This window comes from Acipenser ruthenus, chromosome 3 (assembly GCF_902713425.1).
Source record: "Acipenser ruthenus chromosome 3, fAciRut3.2 maternal haplotype, whole genome shotgun sequence".
In the NCBI taxonomy this organism is placed as follows: Eukaryota; Metazoa; Chordata; class Actinopteri; order Acipenseriformes; family Acipenseridae; genus Acipenser; species Acipenser ruthenus.
This window is the reverse complement of record NC_081191.1, coordinates 28,654,852-28,667,635: the sequence shown is the minus strand read 5'-3', so window position 1 is coordinate 28,667,635 and position 12,784 is coordinate 28,654,852. Positions and strand designations below refer to the sequence as shown.

The window sequence follows — 12,784 nt, the reverse complement described above, 5'->3', positions numbered from 1 at the left end:
CCCAGACTGGAGGCTGAAATTTTGATGTAACAGTAGTACATAAAGTGCTAGTGCAGTGCTAGTGCTATTGCCTAACCCTGCTTCCATGAGTTCATATTTCAATTAAATATGAAAACTAATCCTTTATGGTTTATAAGTCATCAACGTTAATACAAATGTTATTTGCTTTAAAAATATCCAAATGGTGACCATTTAATTCAATGTATTACTGAGATAGAGGTCCTTCTTTCCAGTAAAGCATTCCGTATCTGTATTTGTCTGCTGTCAATATAACTGCGTTTGGCTCCTGATTGCAGGCAATGTTCTCTTTGTTTTCTTTCTTAATTTAACATCATTCAATGAAATTGGTGTATTTAGGGTTGTAGTCTTTACTGTCTGGACATGTTCTGTCCAAACTCTAATACTGGAATCCATAACATTGACTTTCTTGTATGAACTACACTGTTTTACTTGGCAAAAGGAGTCACTGCATTTTCTACAGTATTATTAATTTTATTTTTGCACTGTTACGCATTCTTTCAAACTTTACAGTTCAGTAAGAATTCTTGCTAACAATCTTATGGCTGGAAGTCAATTATGACATTGGTACAGTTGAAGATTTCTGCAATTCAATGAAGTACATACAGCAGAAGTGGTTTGTAATGTCTAGATTTTATGCTTCCAAGAAACATAAAACATACCACAGTACACATGGAGCAGCAGTATACCATACAGCACTACAGAACATTCATTTTCTATTTCACTGGTGCCTTCTGAGTGAAATTTAATGGAGAGTTATCTTACATGTAGGGTTTCACATATTGCATGTCCCATCCATTTTCAGGTACTCCTTTCCAAACATCAAATACTCATCACTACATACCTCAACATGAATTACACATTTCTGAGTACATGGGAATCTGTTGTTGGTTAAAGCACATTTCGACAGCAAATATAATGCAATTACTGAACATGTTACCAAATCACAATGAGTTCCGTATGGCCAGTCTTCGGGGGGAATTTGTCATGTGCTTAGTGATGTCATTGCCCATGTCATTGATGATGTTATATGTGATGTCAAGTGTGACAGGAAACATACACATAAGGGTGCAGAGTTAAGGTTGTGTGGCTACCTTAACTTGCAATTTCCTAAGCTTTTGGACATTTGCAAACAAACCTTAACGTTACTTTAACAAAGTTTTTGACATTGAATTTCCATAGTTTTGCAGAAGGCATCTTGGAAAATCAAACAACCATCAAGAAGTATAAAAGCCAGGTTTATTGAGGCAAAATCAAATGTTGTTAATCCCTGCCCCTGAGGCTAGAGGAGGGGAGGAAAGCAAAGACTGTCCCTGGAGTCCCCAGCAACGGCTGCCCTGGTGGCTGGAGAGGTGGGGACAGCAAGGGACACCACATTTTGTTCCACTTTAGTATAGCTAGTTTGAGTTACTGTAGATTCTCAAGCTGTCTCAAAGATTGACCAGCATACAGACTTACTTTATTTATTTTATTTTATTTTACATTATCTTTTCATCAAATTGCAACCGTAACTTTACAATCAAATGAGCCAATCAATTTTTTACTCAATCATGAACTGTCATTCTGTTAGTTCATTAGATTCTAGGGAGAGGCAAATATGTCAGTCGCAAATCAAATTGCCACTGGTGTTTTGAAGAGTACCATAACTTTTGTAATGTATCATGCACATGTTTACCAATTTTTGAATCTGCATTTTAGACAGGTTGCACGTTATGTACAAGGTTCACAGTATACTGTACTTTGGTAATAGTATATAGTTCTATGCAAAAGGCGCCTGCTTTGCAAGAGCTGTGCATAACATTAGTGTAGCCCAAGGCAGCTCAGGTTGCCGGTTTTATTTTCAAACTTGTAGTGAATACAAATTGGTTGTAAAATTAGAGCATAGTGAGTTTTCTGAGTCCCCTTTTATTGTCTACTGCAGCAGTGTTGTAGTCTTGACCTGGAAAGAATCACAGAATATGAGCTTTGTCAATTAGTGACCCACTAGTGACCTTCACCAAAATACAGCATGGCTTGTTGGCTTCTGAAAATCTTACATATGTAAGTAATCCCTCTAAATACAGAACAGAGTGGTTTTTTTTCCCATCAATTTTATAGCAATACTAAATCAATGATTTGATCTAAGCTAATGTTCCTATTAAAGTAGGCTACAATATATTTTTTTCATTAAAAAGTTGTTGTTCTTTGTTGAAATTAATGTTCAGGTTTCATATTTTGTTGTGTACTACTCATTTAATCAAACCAAGTAGTGTAAGAAGTTGCTTGTATCGTTCATGACGTTTTTCAAATCAAGTAAGCTTATTTGTGTATAAAAACGACAATAGAGTTGCAGTTTAATTTCCTTTTGTGTTCAGCCAGTGTCATCTTACTTAAAGGCACTCAAGCTGGGATCGTAGAGTAATTTAAAGTAGGCTACAAACGTGGCAGTGGACTGTCTCTTTAGCGCGCACGCAAGAACTTGCAGACTTCATACAACTGTGTTGAATTTAAAAAGAAAGCATTTTATGAGATTTTTAACTAGAGATACCGGGAATGACTGCATGCCCAGAGGTTCCGGGGCTATGCCCCGGCAAGCCCAGGCACAAATGAAGCACTGGATGTATCCTTATTTGATGAAAAAAAAAAATGGCAACTAAGAGGATGCAGCAGTGTAACATTGGATGTTTTGAGACTGTTTGCAGTAGAGGTGTGGAATCACCAGCAGCAGAAGTGTTTTTCAGTTTCACACTTGGGCATGTAAAATTGTGCTGGGCATGTAAAATTTAAAGCTACATGCCCGACTGGGCATGTTAAGATTTTGGGAATTTTCTACCCTGCACATGATGGGCAAAATTTAGAAACAGTTGCCATTACAATTTCAGTAGGACTGCTAGAGTGATACAGATTCAATCTGACTAGTCTCCAAGGTGTTTCAATTGTTCTGGAAGGCTATGTGACTGTTCCTGAAGTATCACCTCTGATTCAATCAGGCAAGTTGGGGCAAAGTCTGTCCTCCAGCACAGCCCTTGTATAGGGTAAAACCTGCCAAATGAGTGCCTACTTTTAACTCTTTATCAACAGTAGGAGGTTTTGGCTGTTCTGACTGAAACTTACAACATGGTCATTCCACACCAAATGGATCAATTTCTGGATCACCCCCACAGATTTTATTATAGAAGCACAAGTGTGTATCTCAACATGGTTCTGTTCCATGTCCAAAATGTATTTACTTAACCAATTAAATTGTCCTCCTGAAGGACGGCTCAAATACACAACTATTTTTAGCCACAAGTCAAATGTTTCTAAAACCTTTTAGATGTTACCACTAAAGAGAAGGAAATAGGTTGCCATCCGTGGAAATGGATGCCATCCGTGAAAGTGTTAATGTTTAATCACTAATGAACTGTATTCTTTTTTGGGTTCCATGTGCTGCTAACAAACAGGGCATTGTCACTACAAAAAACATTGCAGAATTATCTAAAATTACTCCTCCAGTGCAAAATACAGAGAACAGGAGACTAGTTATCATCTTTAGATGATAATTGGTTCATTTACACTGTTAAATATTAATGAGAAGCTGAAGTTTTTAGGAGTATTTATTTCTTAAACATTTTAATATGAGAGAAATCATGCAAACAAAAAATCTGTAGCACATGCTTTTCTTTAAGTGGTAACAAGCTTGAAAAATATATAAACAAAATCATTAATGCCTGACTAACATCTGGATCTGGCAGTTAGCCTGACTTAATTGACTGAGAGAGTTTACCTGACAAACCCAGATAATTTGGGTGTTAGTGATGCATCCCAGCACTATGTCATAACCTTTGTTAGATGGGCAGAGTTCTGCTTCCGGACAGGGAGGGGAAACTGATTCAGAGCACTACACCCTTTGGTGTTACCCGAGTGATCATTTCTTTAAGTTGTTACATGAGATTCCTTAAATTTACATCTCTCGAATAACAACGCAGTGTTTTAAATCTGGTTGAAAATGTTCAATCTGCAATTCCTAATTTGCGAATTCAAAAAACACATTTCAACAGTTCTTAAACTAAAAAAAAAAAAAAATCTAACAGAAAACAATGTTGTTTTTTTTATTTGACAGTGTTTTTTTCCAAGGGCTTTTACTGTTTTCTTTTTGCCACCATAAGCTTCATTGTAAATAAGTCCTTCTCTTCCACCTGTTTTGTTAAAATAGAGAGAACAATTGTTCTGTGTACTTGTACGATCATTTTGTTCCTCTGTCTCTGAATAAGATCTGGCAATTCAGTGATAATTGGCTTTGTGGCTTGAATTTTTGGTTAATATCTAAAGCTAAGGAAATGACTGTGGTGAAAAGGAAATTACAAACAGCCAGAGGACAGGAACAGGCATAGATTTATTTTCCCTGAGACGCGATTTTAATCTTGAATAACGAAAGGTGACATATTTAATTGCTATTGATGAAGAGGATCATTTAATTGTTGTCCAGGACACACCCTGGGAGGCTTCAAATCAAAATATGATTTGAGGTGTCAAGCATTGTTATGTTAAATGAATAAAAGATGGAGTTTTAAAGGTTTGAATAAGTATGAGGGACATTTTATTTTTTATTTTTTTTCGTTCTTTGGTATAGCCTAGGGGTGGCCAACCCTGGTCCTGGAGAGCCAAAATCCAGCAGGTTTTATAGGTAACCAGAGTGCGATTTTTGTCAAATTTCCAATGGGGTGGGGATAAATAGACAAACAACAAAACATTATGGTAAGCCTTGATACAGTTGTAGTAGACGATTTAAATAGTTGAGAATCACTAAGTTACTTATTTATTATACTGAATCAACTGCTAAAAAATCTTTAGGAATCACATATTTGCCAATCTGCCATCATGCAGGTTAAATGCAGTTAATTTTTATGGATCCGGTCATACTTTCCAACATTTGGAAAGTGTTCAGTGGGATGCTGATCATATATATTATCATATAATAGACCTATCCCCCCAACTCAACACAACACGACCATCATGACAGTAAAAATAGACATAATCAAGTGTTCTTACCTTTGTATAAGTTAGTATAGGTAAATATCAGGACTTTCTTCCTATGCATTGGGACATGGGACATTTGCTAGGAAATAGGGACTGTCCCGACCATATAGGGACTTTTTTGCATATATGTACGGTATCAAAAGACAATAACAAAAACTACCTACGTTACAGCAACTAACATAATGTTAAAACGCACTCATGACAAGTACTTGCATTGTTGAACACAACCTCACTGATGACTACACAGTGTAAGAACAATAATAAGTCTGCTAAGAAATAAATAATAATAATAATAATAATAATAATACAGCATACGTATTTTAACAGCTTAATCTGCACAAGTTAAATGTTATTAATCTTGGCCTTTTTTCCTACTCTGCTAAGCGGATGACTTGGTGGGTAAAAGTTCCAGTCTTTGGCTCTGGGGCTCTACTATGGATTTTTAGTGTCATGTCTTCATTTCTTTTTTCTTTTAGTATAGTATGCACTTCCGATGATGATAAAAAAATGACAGTTTGAAATACAGCAACTGAATGATGTTGACGTAGTTGATTTTCATTGGTTAATTTGCCTTGCTAGGTGCATACAGCACTACTGTTGGATGACAATGACGGGTGAGTGGAATCCGTGCCTGATCCACTTTATACAGCCGAACTTTATGATCCGGCTCCAGTGAAACTAAACTCCATTCCTTATACATGCATGCATGCAGGCAGACCATTTCAGCCCCGATAACCAAAAGGTTAAAAGGAAGTGTCTTTGGTTAATGTAGAGCCAGTTTTCCTACAATGTTTTATATAGGGCACTTCGCTCTGGGAACTTAGAAGCAACAGCAAAAATTCTGTCTCTTTATTTATTTATTTTTTTCCCTCATGCATTCCTCAAGCTTCTGTGGAAAGACAAGAATGAACTTGCAGAAGAGGTTTAGATATTTACAAAACATTCTAAGGAGAAAGATGATGACCTTGTGCAGCTATGGGCTGTTGGGAAGTTTTCTTTTTCATTTTTTATGGTTGGTTTATTCTCCCATTTGCTGCTACAGAAATTTAGTTTTGAGTGATGGAGTAATGAATGAGAGACAATGCACCAGTGATTACAGCATATGTAAAAGGATTGTTTTGCTATTCGCTGTACTGTACTGTAGCTGTTATGGCAGCCAAAGTTTTGGCAATCCTGCTGTATTAAAAAAAACATTAACAGTACATGTTTCAGATCTACTACTACTACTTACTTCCCTGTTCAACCACTGCTTGTTTTTCAACATTATCCATTTACTATTCTTTAGGGTGCCAATCCACCACTCTGTCCTGGGAGTGTACATTTTAGCTTCATTGTAATGTGAAAGTTTGTTCTTTACATATTTTTTTTAGGGTAGACAATTTCTAGAACTCCATACCATACAGGTCTTAGCAGTGTGATTTGATTATTCACAACTTCTGATTCTAAATACAAATGTTGAGCTTATCTCCTACAACAACGTGTATATATGTATAAGGTACTTGATTGTGTGTACTTGATATATAATCTCCATTTGTAATCATTTTATTTAATTAGTTATCCTAGCCTAGTCTTTAATTCAACAGAACTCGGCAGAAGTTTAGGTTCATCAACCTTGTACAATACATGAACAAAATATATCTGGTAAGAAATATCAGTTTGCAGCAGCAAGACACTTATCGGTTGTTTTTAGTATATTCACATAATTCTAGATGAAAAGAAATAGTCTGTGTCGAATAATGTCCGGTCAAAGCTAATTGATTTGCCTTTCCAACTAATATGTTCTGCACTATAACCCCAGCATGAGCATTGTGCAGACGAATCCAGCACATGCTGCCTTGAAGGAGCTGTAGCATTTAAGCAGTCCCAGCAAGAGGGTAGAATAGGAGAGCTGGCATTGAAGATTTACAACAACTCCTCTGTGTCGCCATCAATCCCAACAGAAGAACAAGAGACCACCATACAAGGTGTGAATGTCTTGAATTGGAAGTAAATGGATACCACTGCACTTCTGGGATGGATTGCTCATTTAAAAAAATATTTTGCATGTATTTGATCGATACAATAATGTATTTTGAGATGACAACATACACAAGGATGGGGTATAAGTGGGGTAAAGCAGGCAAAAGTTGCCCCGAACCCAGTCGTTTTTCATTTATTCGTATGTCCCAGTATCTGTTGCAGGATAGTGTTTTTTTGAAAGCCGATTTAGTTTTGTAATAAGATAATACAATATGTGGCATGGCATTAAGAAGCCGAGGATCTTTCAGATGAGTTTTAGGTCTCTCTTTTTTCAACATGATGAAAACCCAAAATGATTTTATGGCACTCACTACTGCAATTCTCCCATTCATATAAGAGCCACCAGTGTTAATCAATTTACTCAACAGTGTCCGATGGATTGATGAACGTACACAGCCCCGCAGCATTTAGCATTTACACAATAAACGGTATGTACATGTACAGATGTCTTGCACTTCTGGATATTGTACATATCCTTTAATGTGGACAAAAGGCTTTGTTGAGGCATCCATATTTAGAGGATGCAATATGCAGTGATACAAAAAACAAAACAAAACAACACTTTAAATGAGGCCTGCAGTTTCCTTTGTTTTGACTGATCTTTAACGTTTGTGTATTCAGCACAAGCACCAGATAAATAAATACAAAACACACACCACTAAATAGCCTTGGACCACAGAGTTTTTAAAAGCTAGGGTTATTCCCTATCCCAGTGTGTTTTATAACTATACTGGTCTAAACAATGAAAGGGATATTCAGAGATTTGTATATTAAGCATGTGTGTATACAGCATATGGAGTACCTTTGTCATGCCTCGATAGGTCTTTTTTGCTCAAACACCATATTTATGGATGTTTGAGCAGTTGTGGACTAGCATAGACAGTAATGTTAAATATTTGCAGATTACCATCACCTCACTGATGCCAGTTTTTGCATTAAAATGACTCCAGAGGGATGCATTATTTCCATACAGGATTTGGGCATTTATAACGCTTTATACACTTCCCTGGGGGTCCCCCGGATGGCTCCCCTGGTAAAAGCACAGATGCGTGGTGTGCAGGGAGAGTCATACAGTCAGAGGAGCGCAGTTCACATCCTAGCTGTGCAAACTCAGCAGTCTTCGCTGGGGATTCTGAAGGGAGCATCGCATAGGCTCTGGTGCTCCCCTGGTTAGGGAGGCATAACTGGCAGGCACTGTTTCTCCTCCTCATGCTACAGCAGACCCTGCTGGCCAGGTTCCTAGGTGCTCAGACAGACACCTGCAGGACTGGCGTTTGTTCTCCAGAGGCCGGTAGTTCACTGACATCCGCTCTTGATGAGTTCTTGGGTGTAAAAGAGGAAATTGGCTTGGCCGTGGGATTGGAGGGCGCCCACTGAACCTTCAATTCTCCTGAGCTGCTTGGGGAAATCGGTGAGGGAACACAAGTGACCATTCTAAACTGAGGAGAATATCAGAGGTAAAATAATGGGCACTTTTAAATTAAATAAATTATAATAATAAAATATACACATCGCTGAATAGCCGTAATTGTTTGCAGCAGTGTATTTCTATTTCATGACTGTGTTTAAAAAGAAAACCAATTTGTTTTTTCCAGAATGACTTGCATTCTTCCGTATTCCACCCTTCTGGGCACCTAACTTTATCAGAAACCAATCCCTTGTTTGTTTACAAATCCTAGGCTTGTTTCAACTACAGTCACTATACGTTCATATAACTTCTTCCATACTTGATGCTTTCATGCTGTTTTTCAAAATTGTTATACCAGTATCTTTCAAAGAAACTGCTTATAGATTTTAAAAGGTAACTTTCTTAAATACAGTACAGTATGGTGAGCCGAATTATTATTATTTTTTTATATGAAAGGTCCTTATTACAGTTTGCCACCAAAACTGCTCAGCCAGGAGAGTCGCCTTGCTTGTACACCCAGGCATAATGGTGTTGGCTTTGACAAAGGAAGTTACTTGCCTAATGAACCGACAGGTTTTGTGAAGCCCGCAGATTCTTTGTCCTTGCACTCGCTGGGGAGCCTGCCCCCTGGTTAATCTGTCCTGGTCCAAATTGGAAAATTACATCTTTAGAATGTAGGATCATGTCCAACAATTTATTTATTTATTTATTTATTTATTTATTTATTTATTTTTTAAATACATTTTATGTAATGTACGGGACAAAAAACATCTGATGAAAACTGCATCTTGACATTTCAAGTAATTTTTACAAGATTGCCAAACTGACTTTGGTAGTGGATAGACAGTTAGTGCTGTGCATGTGACTGTAAAAGTGATTGAGATCTGGCCATTGTTTCTGACTAACTTCTCTATTGGAATTTAGAGGAATGGTCATGCTGTCCTCTACAGCAAATTTAAACACCATTTAGGTGTGAATCTGCGCTGCACATAAACACCTGCCTGGTAACACGGGTTAAATGGACAGCAAAACAAATAATGACTCGATATACAACACATATTGTTTTTAGACATCCCACGAATGCAAAGAATATACTCTAATCAATCACTGATATTGCCCATCAAGACATGTTTTACTTTCCCTGTTTTTAATCCCATTGTGATTATAGTATTAGGAGAAGAATAAATGTTGCCCCATATGAAATAAAAAATACAATACTCAAGTGACCTCTGGGATTAAAACTGATATTTACAATATTCAGTCTGCTTTAGTAGTATAGCGTTATGGTTATTTTATGTTCAGTTTTATAATAACACACTTTTTTTTACTTCAACTCTTGTGTAAACACTCCTGTTACTACCTCAAGCAGGAGGTTAATCTCCATAAGCTGCACTGTACCGTAGCTTGGGAGGCAAAACCACTATTTTATTGTTTCAAATGTACTGTTTTCGAAGGGGGCTTATTTAAAGCAAGTTCTGGATTTTTTTTTGAAATGAATATTAAAATGAACCACAGGGTCGTCTGTGATTTGCTTTGTCACATCCGATTTGTAAGAGTTCAGCTGAGACCTCATTAGTGCTCTAAACAAAATTCCATCTAAATGAATACTAATGGTGAATTTTTAGTCTCTCTGATAGACCTTAATTGAATGTGACAGACTAGACTAGACGGTTCTTGGCATTTGCTGATATTTAGGCCTTCAACTAAGAAAAACTCTGGTTATTTATAATGGCTGTACATTGTAGATTTAAAGAATCTCTGGGGGTTCTCCCTTTGTGTTAAAGTTTTCATGTCAGTTTTCTGTAGATGTCTTGTCTAGGCTAGCATTATTTGAACTGTGGTATGTCAGACACATTTCCTTTTTGTTGGACACCATGCTGTGTGTCATGTTCAGCAAATTTGTCTGTACAGCCTTCAGGTGTCTATTTATTTATTTGACATGGACAGTGGTCAGTCTACAGTACGTAGATAATCATTTACCAACTGTCTGGCTTCCTAGTAAGTCTTACTAAAACTGATCACTACCATTATACATTTATGTGGAATATTTCTGAGTTGGTCAGTGGATCACATTTCAATTTGACACCATTAAATTGTTGTAGAAAAAAGCTGACATTACTGAAAATAAAACCATTAGAAACTAGAGTTTAGTACCTTATTGCCATGTGCTACCAGTCTCCATATAGAGCCAGATTTCCATGTTACTGGCACCACCCAGAGTTGAGCCCTAATTTACAGACCTGAAATGTATGAGGCTCTGGAAATTAATTTCACTGAGCCTCTGCGCATTAATCAAAGAGCATTAGTCATAAAGGTCTTTCCCTCAGAACAGGAGATAGCAGCAACATGAAATGTCATATACTTTAAGAGAAATATACTTTTAACACTAATAAAAATGCAAAAATTACAATAACCACACTCAAGCTTCACTTCAAGTTCTGAGGTAATTTATAGCTGGCCCAAAATCTGGGTATAAGACTACCGCTGTGTGTCCATAGTTGATTTACTATGGGTTTTATTGCATCAGCTGCTTTAATATGGGTACATTTGTCTCAAAGAATGATTGTATTGCCTTGAAAAATTGCAAAATTCAACATATCCACTGGGGGACACCATTTTTTTGAGAGTATTGACAAGCTAAATAAAAAGGTGTTGACTTCCTGTCGGTGTCACTGATTTCCACAATTCCAAACTCTTCTTTTTTTCGCCAAGATTCTCAAAGCATATAGTGCATTACCCTAGCCTAATTGGGTAATTATCCAGTAGTTTAACTTAATGTTCTTGGTAAATTAAATAGTTTGTTTGTTGTCAGTATTGCCGTCCCCCAGGAGTTGCTGTCTGTGTGTAGTTTTTAGTTGAGGTGCAGGCCAGAAAACATTAAATATTAACATTGCTGGCTCTGAGCGTCTGATGCCAAGGAAATAAACAGTGTCAGCTGTCTGCCATCACTTCTGCACATGGTTAAAGTTGGAAAGGCAGCTGTTAGCTGCCTCATGACAGCATTGCTTTAATTGGACCGTCTCCTGTTGCACTTCCCACATAGTGTGAATAGAAAGGTCATATGCAAGATACACTATTGCAGAGACAGCTCTGTCGATCTGTTGCTGCTACATTAAATTTAAAGGGAATCTAATTTTAAACTGATATTACCTGGAGTCGAATAGTAGCCACTGTTTTGTCTTCCAACAAAAAGCGTCTTTGTTATGATAATAACAAAGTAGTATAGCTTCATTTAATATATCCATTCAAATATTAATAATAATAAAAAAAAATTCAAGGAGAAATTTGAATCTCATTACAAGATTCTAATGTCTCCTAAAGGAGACAGTGTGGTTCTCATTACAAGATTCTAATGTCTCCTAAAGGAGACAGTGTGGTTCAGTGGTTAAAGTCCAGGGCTTGTAACCAGAAGGTCACCGGTTCAAATCCCGCCTCTGCCATTGGTGGACTCACTGTGTGACTCTGAGCAAGTTACTTTACCACCTTGTGCTCCATCCTGCGGATGAGATGTTAAATCAATGTGCTATTGTAAGTGACTCTGCATATAATGCACAGTTCACAGCCTACCTCTTTAAAGCACATTGTGATGGTGGTCCAGTATGAAGGGTGCAATGTAAAAAGAATATTACAATAATAATAATAATAATAATATCTGTCTCTAGAACTCCAAAACCTAGGTACAGTACTAAAAGTGGATAAATGAGAAATCAAGCTTATGCCTAGCATAAGTGGTTATTGTATGCTATACAGTACAGTAACTTGCATGTCCTTAAATTTGTTTTTCATTTCATGGATGATGTTGATCAACCTGTATCCAGCCAGGATAAACCAAAGCTGGATTTATATTTATTTATTTGTTTGTTTGTTTGTTTAAGAATTTTACAGTACAATGGATTGATTACGCCTGGATTGCATCCACTTATTCTGAGGTTAAACCTGGGATAACGATGGGTGGTTGGTGAAATTGAATGTAAAATCCAGTTATGGCCCTAAGAGTGCTTGTTTTTGGGTACACGGTAGCAGAAAGTGAGCTCTATATATAAGCTCTATAACCACTCTTGCAAGTGATCCTTACTTTTTAGTACAGTGGTTAAGAAGCTCACTTTGGGAGCTTATACAGTGCTCCCCAGTTTGTACCCAGCCTCTGTCTCGTAATGGTGGATATTCATTCATCATTTTAATGATTCAATTGGTATAGATTCCTTGTCCATATTTGTGGGTCAAGATGTATGAATACATGTATCATTCAGGAAGCTTAATTTTGAATGTTATGTAAACTGTTGAGGGTTAGGGCTAATAGGTCAGTATTTTGGAGCCATTTGAATACTAGCAAAACAAGTA

The 12,784-nt window shown here is 37.1% G+C and overlaps 1 protein-coding gene across 7 annotated transcripts in view; it reads left to right on the top strand.

Annotated features, from left to right (window-relative positions):
* The window catches only part of LOC117394668 (kinesin-like protein KIF13A), a 126,211-nt gene that overhangs the window by 30,897 nt on the left and 82,530 nt on the right, over window positions 1-12,784 (top strand). The gene's annotated exons all lie outside the window — the stretch shown is intronic.